Consider the following 10,797-nt stretch of genomic DNA (forward strand, 5'->3'; position numbering starts at 1 on the left):
GCCTTGCGATCTCTCTTTCTATCTACATGAGGTGTTTGTTCATAAGGTTGCATGGCAGAAATTGATGGCAGCACATAGTTAAGTGTTTACAGTTATCTCTGCCCTATCTTAAAATTTTTCAGCTACTGATTATTTAATAAAAAATAAAAAATTGAATTGTTTGAAAATGTGTGCATTTAAAGAAGAGAAACAACACTGATATTTTTCACATCTTATTTAACGTCTACAATTGATTTACTTTACTTTGTACTTTGTTACTGAGATCTGCAAGTGTCATTCAGTCTGAGATTCTCTTCAATAAATGTTCGAGAGCAACAGCTATAAATTTGATCTCTTAAACCTTAGAAGCTTTTGTATATTCTTAGAACAAACTAGTTCAAATTTCATCAACTGAGTTAGTGGATAATCTCTCTAACAATTACAAGTACTGTAAACATCATGAGACTGCCCTATAGTCATTTAACTTCTTTTTAGTTAATCTAAAATTGATCGTAATCAAATCCAGGGCCAGTATTGTTCCATTAACATTCCTGAAATATCTGTGTATTTATAATTCTCATACTAAAATAAAAGTATTAATTAAAATGTGTAGGAAATTCCCAGTGATTGTTCTTTTTTGCTTTTATTATTTCTACTTGGAATATACTTATAATGGAATAGTTCAGTGCATCCCAAAATAACAGTCCACTAAAAAACAGCTGTATATTTTCTCATTCATATGATTGTTGCGGTATTTGTAAGATTATTTTTTAAAAATCGAGAAATATTTCTCAGAAATACTTCAAGGTTAACAGTAAAAATTATTGATACATTTTAAACTTATACGCCTTTTCTATCTGCTTGTTTATTTTTTCCTCACTTTGTTTTGTTAAAAAAAAAGATGAATTTACTTAAATTGAACATCCAGAGACATATCGTGCTAATTCCAGAATGCTCATATTTACATGTTAATGTAATAAAAATACATTTGTATCAGTTATCACTGCAGTGAACAGAATACTATTTATCTGTGATACACTTTACGTCAGAAAGCTCAATTAATTCCTTCACCAAGGCCACTTAGATTATTCTATCCTGATTGTAGAACTGGATTGTGTCCTTTTTGAATCAGTTTCATGTACATTTAAACAATTTCTGCCAGATTATGATTTTAACTTTGGCTACCATCTCAGCCCCTCTGCCCTGTTTTACTTTTTATTGGAGGCTTTATGTGCTATTGTTCTCTTCACATCCCAAGAACCAATATTATATCTGTATCTAAATATTAAATCCAATTATATATAAACAATACGAAGATAGATAGAGATATGGTGTCTATTCCCAAGTTATTCATTTTTCCAAGAACCAGTCCTTTTATAGGTAGTCCTTGATGCACAACCACAATTGAGCCAAACATTTCCGTTGTTAAGCAAGACAGTTGTTAAGTGAGTTTTGCCCCATTTTGTGACCTTTCTTGCCATAGTTGTTAAGTGAATCACTGCCATTGATAAGTTAGTGACACAGTTGCTAAGTGAATCTGGCCTCCCCAAATGACTTGCTTCTGAGAAGGTTGCAAAAGGTGATCATATGATCCCGGGACGTTGCAATTATCATAAATACATTCCAGTTGCCAAGCGTCCTAATTTTGATCATGTGACCATGGGGATGTTGCAACGGTCATAAGTGTGAAATGAAGTCACAAGTCACTTTTGTCAGTGCTGTTGTAACTTCAAGCAGTCAATAAATGAATGGTTGTAAATTGAGGACTTACCTGTAGTTGGATTCTAAAGGCAACAAGGTGCACAAAATTTCCAGCAACACTGGTTAATTCTTAGGGCTTTCTTGATGGCTATTTCATTTGTCATAGGATTCAGTGCTTAAAAATACAGGTTAATACAAAAAGGCCAATAATCATCCTCTAATCGATGAGCAACTAACATTAGTTTCAATACGCATATAAATATATGACATAAAATATTGAACGTTGTAAAGTTTTTATATACATAGAATGTTATAGGACTTGTTCCTGCCAGGCTGAAGCCAGTTTATATTTCTGATCCCTGTAAAGAGAACAGACTTAAACATGCTAATTAAGGACAGACAGTCTCAGGCATCTTTCTTTCTGCTGTCTTGAGTAAGAGTCATCCTTTGTAAGTGCCATGTGGACTTTTCCACAATTAGATATGCATTTGTTCTCCACCCATTTGTCTATTTAAAAAGTGGAATAAATGAAAACTGTTGAAAAACGTTCAGGAAAGAAGATGAGCTAAAGGCAGATTCCTTTAAAGACATCTAAGGAGACTCTCTCTCTCTCCTAAATGTCATCCAGCAAAGATGACATGTCTAGTCTACACATTATTTGTAGGTATGATAAACGATGCAAACAGAAGCCTGCATGACATGTTAAAATTAAGAATTGCTATTAAGTTAATCTATTCTCCTTTTAGGGAAAGCTTCAAGCAAGTTCAATGCTAAATATTTCTCTTTTTCTTATCTGGCACATTTCTTCCTTTCAAGATGATGTATTTTCCAGCTCCTAATTTCAGCTCAGCTTTTAAAAAAGGCTCCTTCTTCTCCCTATGTGTTCCTATCAAAAAGAGCCAGCTGTAGAGTAGGGAAAGGGAAAAAGAGTTGTATATTTTCCATTCCGATTTATTGTTATTGACTCGCATCTTTCCTCGTGGGGAAATATAAACTGGCTTTATAGAAGAATGCCTATTAAAGCAGAAAGACAAAAGTGAGAAAAGCAAGGATATGTGAGATGTCTATGGAGAGTCTCAGTCATCCAGGTCATGGTTCTCCCCAGGCTGCTTTTTTCAACAGGACTTTCTTGGGTTTTGATTTGAAAATGTCACACTGGCTGGTTTGTTGCCTGTTTCTCCATTGCAGCACAGTGCAGCGCCCAGGAACCACTTTGATAGTAGGGGAGGTGAAAACTGGCTGAATCCCACCACTTGTAACTGCCCGACCCTGGACTCAGGTTTCTTTTATCTAATTATTGTCTTATTAGCCATTTCATTCTTCCCACGAAGACTTGAAGGTCATTTGATAAGGAAATAAGGAGGGGAAATCCCAACCTCAAGTGCATGCATCCCCCTTCGCCCACCTCAACATTGTTTTTCCCCTCATACTGTCTGAACATCATGAGGGATGCAAAGTCTTTGTACCTTTCCTTCATCATTCAGACACAGATTCCGGAAGAATGATCTGGTGAGTCCCTCCCTCCCTCTTCATTTTCCATGCTTCAAACAATACTTGAGCGTAAGTATGTGTGGTTACAGTGGTGGGATTCCAAATTGCATGCTACCAGTTCTGTGCACTTCCTGCGCATGCACAGCACTCACAGATCGCTTCACGTGCCCGCGCTGCACTCTAAGGTCATTTCCTGCATGCACGCAGCACTCACAGATTGCTTTGTGCACACACACAGAACTCAAAGATCACTTCCCATGCACTATTTTTTAGCTCAGCTGAGTTACGGCAATCCGCTCTGCCGTGTGAATCAGCTGAGGTAAAAGTCAATGGAATATAGGACGAGAAAGGGCAGGTGGGCAGGGCCAATCAGAGGTGGTATTTGCCGGTTCTCTGAACTGGTAAAAAATTCTGCTACAGGTTCATCTGAACCGGTTCAAACTGGCTGAATACCACCTCTGTGTGGTTTCCCAAGAGAACTACTTAAAAAAATCAAGATCGTATTTTATGCATATCTTATTTAGGAATATGTCCTGTTGATCTGGGTAGGAATTATTATTATTTAAATGCAAAATTGTATTGCTCAACTGCAGTGCAGGTGTGTTTCAAATCTCTTGGGAGTGAGACTTCCTCTGGAGTAACCATAAATGGATATTAACTTGTTTACTTAACACATACATCGCTTAATTATGAATTTCATTTTATTTTTTAATTAGAAATGATAATTTTGCATTTATAACATTTTATTTTTGTTCTAATGCTAATTTTCTATCATTTATCATTCTATCTATCATTGTCTCTCTGTCAGAGGTTCTGGAATTTTGTTTTGAGCTCTGTGAACTGAATTTTTTAAAAAATAGGGCAGTTTTTTTAAAACTGTTCTATGTAATCCAGGTCTAAAAAAAACAAATAAATATAAAAATTAATATTGATTGCTTTGGGGACTAAAAGTAACTAGCATAAAGGACTAGGATTTAGGCTGAATTGGTTGACTGTGAGAAGGTTATTCTTTTTTTTATTCTTTTTGTTTATTTTATTTTGTCAAGCGATTATAAGACAATAGGTATAAGTATAAACATAGCTATGAATACATGAAATTGATACATATAAGAAAAATAAAAAGAAACAATAGGACAGGGACGGTAGGCACGTTGGTGCGCTTATGCACACCCCCTACAGACCTCTTAGGAAAGGGGTGAGATCAATAGTAGAAATCTAAGGTTAAAGTTTTAGGGGTTTGGGGAAGAAACCACAGAGTCAGGTAGAGCAGGGGTCCCCAACCACCGGTCCGTGGACCGTGCACGGTCCGGAACAACTCCTACCGGGCGCTGGCTTGCTGGCGCCGCCATCTTTTTCATGAAAAAGTGCTTCCGGTGAGCTTTTCCGGGTAGAAAGCTCACCAGAAGCACGTTTTCATCAAAAAAAGATGGCGGCGCCAGCGCTTCCGGTGAGCTTTTCCGGGTAGAAAGCTCACCGGAAGCACGTTTCATCAAAAAGATGGCGGCGCCAGTGCTTCGTGAGCTTTTCCGGGTAGAAAGCCATTTCTACCCAGAAAAGCTCACCGAAGCGTGGCTGCCATCTTTTGATGAAACGTGCTTCCGTGAGGTCACCGGAAGCACTTTTTCATCAAAAAGATGGCGGCGCCCAGCTGATGCCGGTACCGGGCCGCGGCGCCCAGCTGATGCCGGTACCGGGCCGCGGCGTCAAAAAGGTTGGGGATCACTGAGGTAGAGTATTCCAGACATTGACCACTCTGTTGCTGAAGTCGTATTTCCTGCAATCAAGTTTGGTGTGGTTTACCTTGAGTTTGTATCTATGGTGTGCTCTTGTATTGTTATGGTTGAAGCTGAAGTATTCATTGACAGGTAGGACATTGCAATATATAATTTTATGTACTATACTTAGATCGGACCGAAGGCGATGTAGTTCTAGATTTTTTAGGTCTAGAATTTCAAGTCTGGTGGCATAAGGTATTCTGCAACGAGTAGAGGAGTGGAGAACTCTTCTTGTGAAATATTTCTGGACTTTCTCAGCTGTATTAATATCAGATACGTAATGCGGGTTCCAGACTGATGAGCTGTATTCAAGTATTGGTCTAGCAAATGTTTTCCATGCTCTAGTTAGTAGTATGATATTACCAGAGAAAAAACTACGCAGGATTAGGTTAACAACTCTTAATGCCTTTTTGGCTATGTAGTTACAGTGGGCTCTAGCACTTAGATCATTAGAGATGAGTATTCCAAGGTCCTTGACAGAGTTCGTCTCCTTTCAACTCATTTAGGATTTCTCTTCAGAAGTGATTCAAGTGACTTGAGAGAACAAATTTGAACCATGATTTCTCCCCACCCTCAAGTGGGAGGAGATGATTTTACTTCTTATTAACCCTTCAGAAGGGCTGCATTTCTTCTTCCAGCCAATTGAGTAGAAGATTCTTGATTATATTATCCCACCTTAGAGCAAGGTGGGATAATATTCTTCATGTGGTTTACTATTTCTTTAAAGCACGTTCTCATGGATCAACTGACAGCCCTCAGTGCAGACACTTATTTAACTAAGAATGCAACTCAAGTTTTAAAGCATGATTTGGTGGGGAGTGGAAAGCAGAGAAACAGACTCCTCTTGCTTTTCGGGCCTAAAAAAGCATAATAACGTGGCCTCCAGGGCCTTTTCAATTTTCTTTTATGGGTGGTTGGCAGCTTTCTTTAAAAGACATGCCAGAAGCAACAAGTCAGCCTGCACTAATTAAAGAAGTAGGTAAATCTTTGCCTTTGGGAACTGACCTTCTCTCTCTTTATGGACTGTAGGCTTGGGTAGCCAAGTCTTTGGGCCCAAAAAAGATTCCCAAACAGATGATCTGAGAATTAATCATGTCTTGTGCCAATTGAATGAACCCAAAGAAAAAAATGCAACTGGAGGAAACTTGAAAGGAAATCCAATCCAATCCTTTACTGTGGTGCTAGATGGCAAGTAAAAAATGGGGACATGTAGCTAACTTCTCTGCCAAAAAGCCAGGATGAAAGCAATCACTCATTCACTGCTTAGATATGACTTTATTTATAGAGATCTTTGTCCATCTGCTGCCACCACAAGGCAGAGGTGTTCCGTTTTGGCAACTTTTAAGATGTGTGGACTTCAACTCCCAGAATTCCCCTTAAGGTTGTCAAGGTTGTGAAACACTGCAGGAATATAATAAAAGTGAGATTTACTTCTGGCAAGGATGCCGTAAGTAGCTATAGACCACTACTGGGCCTTGAGCCTTTCAGAACCAGGCCACAGAAGTGGCAGGTAAGCATGTGTGCATCCCCACTTATACAAGCAGTGGGCAAGCGTACTCCATTTGCACGAGCAGCAGGTGCACATGCCTGCCACTCACACAAATGGAGCTGAACATGTGCACATGCTCGCCTGCCACTCCAATGGAACCATCCCCTCTCCCCCCATCCTGGGCTGAAAGGTTTTGGGAATTCTGCTGTAGACTCCCTGAACTTGAGAGTATTTATGGCATGGTCTTTTGAAGGGCATTCTTATATTTGGGGCTGTATTTTTTCATTTTGATAAATGAGCAGCGTGGTGGCCTAGTGGTGAAGATGCTCATCTCTTACAAGGTTGAGAGTTCAATCTTAGGCATCGACAGAAGTTTATCAGGGCACAAAAGAGATGTTGATCTGAGGCAAACTTCACACAGGCATCAGGAAAAGCATCTGGCCAGTAAATGCTCGTTCCATTCAGTCACCCAACTTTACTCTGAATTAAGGAATTACAGGGTCATAAAAAGGGAGTTATTGTTCATTTTGATAAATTGAGATCCTGGGTTTTTTTTTTTTTGCCAAGAGCCATGGTGGTACAGTGATTAGAATGCAGCATTGCTCTGCCCGCAGTCAGGAGTTCAGTCCTGACCGGCTCAAGGTTGATCCAGTTTTCTGAGGTCAGTAAAATGAGGACCCAGATTATTGGGGGCAATAAATTGACATTTGTAAGCCACTCAGAAAGTGCTGTGAAGCACGATGGAACAGTACATAAGTTTTGAATACTATTGCTGTTGCTATTTGTCCTGTGATAAGAACATCCCAATATTAACATGTGGTGTCTTGCCCACGGACTCTGAGGGAGAGGAGGAACAGCCAACAGGGAGTGGAAGTGTGGCTCCAGAGGTGGTGGAGGAGGCTGGGGAAGGGCAGAGGCCGACTGAGCAGTCAGAGGAGGACCCAGGCTCATCCCCTATCCATCCTAGGGCACGCAGGGAGGAGAGGATCAGGGGAAAGCATGGTCTACTCGGGAGGAGAGGGCCATGATCCTCCTCGTGGGTTGCAGGTATGAGATCTGCATAAGAGTTTGGACCTGCGTGCTAACAGACGCTGGAGACAAATTAGTGTTTTATTCCTAGATGAGGTTTATCTTGGTTGGCGTTCTTCCAACGGACTGTACCTGGTTATCTTCCTGAAGTTTGTAATTATTTATCCTGATCTGTTGTGGAACTTTATTCAGTGCGGTTTGTTTTTGTTTTTTGCTTCATTATCGGCTCTTGGAATTTGAATGGTGTTTCTTTCGTTTGGAATGTTATTTTGAAAATAGTTTAATCTTCAACTGTGAACAATTAAACAGTGAAGCCAGGTTGAAGGCATTAAAGGACCTTTATTAACGTTTTGGTTTCTGTTATATTTTTGATACACTCCGGATCATCACATGTGGTAAGAGCATCCCAGTATTAACATATTCTTCATGGAATAAATAATGGTGCCTCATTTCCTGGTGTCCACAAGACACAAATCTTTCCCTCTGTATGCATGAACATCACTAAATATTAACCCCTTTCCCAAAGTTCTAAGAATGCTGCCAAAGGAAGTCATCTTCCCTTAAGTAATTGCCATGAGGGGATTATTTGGGTAGGCATTACAGCTGGGAATGGAACGTCCTTTCCTCATATATTGCAATTCCAGAAAATCTCATGTGACAAGAAATTGGGGGGTGGGGGGGGGCAGGGAAAGGCAGTGTTGTAAATAGAAGATAATATTCATTTTTGGGGAAAAATATAGTTGGTGGGGGATTCTCAGGAGATCACAGCTGCAGAGGGAGGAACTGACTTTGAAGTCCACCTCCACCCCACATATGGCAACTCCCCTTAGAAAGCTTCTGTGCAAAATCAAGATTTATTTCCATTTAATTAAAATTAGAATTGGGAGAAAATGGTTGGATCCCCCCCTCCTCTTTGTGGTAACTTCCCTTACTGTTCCTTCCTACTCAGATATATAGCAACTAAACTTTTAAAAATATTAAATGGATTTCACATGTAAGATAGTTCCTTTGAAGTGGTTGTACTCTGGCCTAGTTCAAAGGAATTGTGCTCTTGAACTGCTTTTCTTCTTCTTTTTTTTAAAAAAAGCTCTTATCAAAAATTAACCCGGGGCTGAGAACTGTTTTATCAACAGAAGTATTTTGCATACTTTTTGCATGTATGCAAATCTACAATTCTATTCACAGAAAACACTGTATATAGTCAGAAGGAGAGAGGATACCACTAATATTGTTTTAACACATTTATGTTTGGCTTAAACCTTGCATAAGGAAATGTATATTGCAAGGGCATGAGTTATGCAATTTTTGTGTATGGTGCATACAACATAACACATATTAACACCTGGCATTTATGATTAATCCCTACAACTGTTCCATAGAGGGCCAGTGCTGCTGTTCCCATAAGTACAGATAGTTCTCGACTTACATCCCCAACTGAGCCCAAATTTTCAGTTGCTAAGCGAGACAATTGTTAAATGAGTTTTGCCCATTTTACGATTGTTCTTGCCACAGTTGTTATATGAATCACTACAGTTGTGAAGCTAATAACATTATTGTTAAATGAATCTGGCTTCCCCATTTGATCTTTGCTTCTCAGAAGCCCACTAAAAGTGATCATATGACCCCGGGACACTGCAACCGTCATAAATACGAGTCAGTTGCAAGCATCTGAATTTTGATCACATGATCATGAGGATGTTGCAACAGTCGTAAGTGTGAAAAACAGTCACGTCACTTTTTTCCATGCTGTTGTAACGTCAAACAGGGACTAAACAAATGGTTGTAAGTCAAGACTCCCTGTATATTAGGATATGGCCCAACCCACATTATCCAAAAGTTCAGAAAAAATCCTAACAGCCAGAGGATTGAATATATTTTCATAAAATATTGAGCATGTTGGTCTTTGACTTAGTGTTGTTAAAACCCTGTCTGATTTTCAAGTTACGATGAAGAGCCTGAATCCAAACTTGTAAACAGATTGTGGTGGGTTAGTTCCCTTTTTTATTTTTCATCCCTCTGAGAATGACTTTACAAAATAGAGGCTTATGGGGCTTTGCTCTCTGTTGGAGACCCATGGTTTAATTTTTTTTTTAAGCAGGAAATGCTAGGTAATCTAACTGAGCCATGGAGGTACAGTGGTTAGAATGCAGTATTGCAGGCTAATTCTGCCGACTGCTAGCAGTTCGATTCTCACTGGCTCAAGGTTGGCTCAGCTTTCCATCCTTCTGAGGTCGGTAAAATGAGGACCTAGATTAGGGGCAATATGCTGATTCTGTAAACCACTTAGAGAGGGCTGTAAGGTACAGTGAAGCTGTATATAAGTCTTAGCAGGGGTGGTATTCTACCGGTTTGGACCGGTTCAGGAGAACCGGTAGTTCTGATGAGAATTTGGCCCCACCCACCCACCCTTGCTCTTTCCTGTGCTTTATTTCATTGTTTTAGAGCACAACTGATTCGCGCGGCAGAGTGGCTTGCCGTGCCTGAGCTGTTTTATTCACAGGGGCTGCATTAGAAGGTAAGTAGAGATGAAAATGGGCTTTTTTCAATGCTGTGTGCACACATATGGTACACACATTTGGCACGTACGCATGCGCTCACCAAACCAGTTGTTACAGCCGTTGAATTGCACCATTGAGTCTAATTGCTATTGCTAATCAACATTGCTGGGTTGGTGTGTGTGTGATTTACTTGCTCTGTCCTTGGTGGAGTATGATGGAGTTTGATCCTTAACTATGCTTAAACTAAACTTTGTTTACAGTTTTATAGGAATAGACTCAAAGTGTTTTTCTCCTAACACCAAATTAAATAAGCATCCAGTTATCTAAATTAGCCAGGTGGAAATTTTACACAGAAAAGTAGGTCTAGTCCTCTTACTTTCCTATGCTGCAGGCTGTCATTCACACACACACACACACACACACACACACACACACACACACACACACACACACACACGTTTGTCAGTTTAAAGAAAAACTCTGGATATATTGTAGGGTAAACAATTTATAGATTGGTAGGGATAATGCAGCATAGGGTTTTTTGATGCAGGTGCAGAGTTGGTATTCAGCAGGTTCTGACCAGTTCTGGAGAACCAGTAGCAGAAATTTTGAATAGTTCAGAGAACCGGCAAATACCACCTCTGACTGGAGATTTTACAGTATCCTTTCCCTGCCATGCCCACCAAGCCCACAGAACTGGTAGTAAAAAAATTTGAATCGCACTACTGTGTGGGTGGCTGATTAGTCATAATGTGGCAGACCTCCAATCACTAGAACTACAGTCCAAGAGCTACAGTAATAAGAAAGACATAAGTCAGGGCTTGTCCATTCCAAC

This window comes from Notechis scutatus, chromosome 3 (genome assembly GCF_049901735.1).
Source record: "Notechis scutatus isolate UNSWTSFEM ecotype Mainland chromosome 3, rNotScu1.2, whole genome shotgun sequence".
NCBI classification, from domain to species: Eukaryota; Metazoa; Chordata; class Lepidosauria; order Squamata; family Elapidae; genus Notechis; species Notechis scutatus.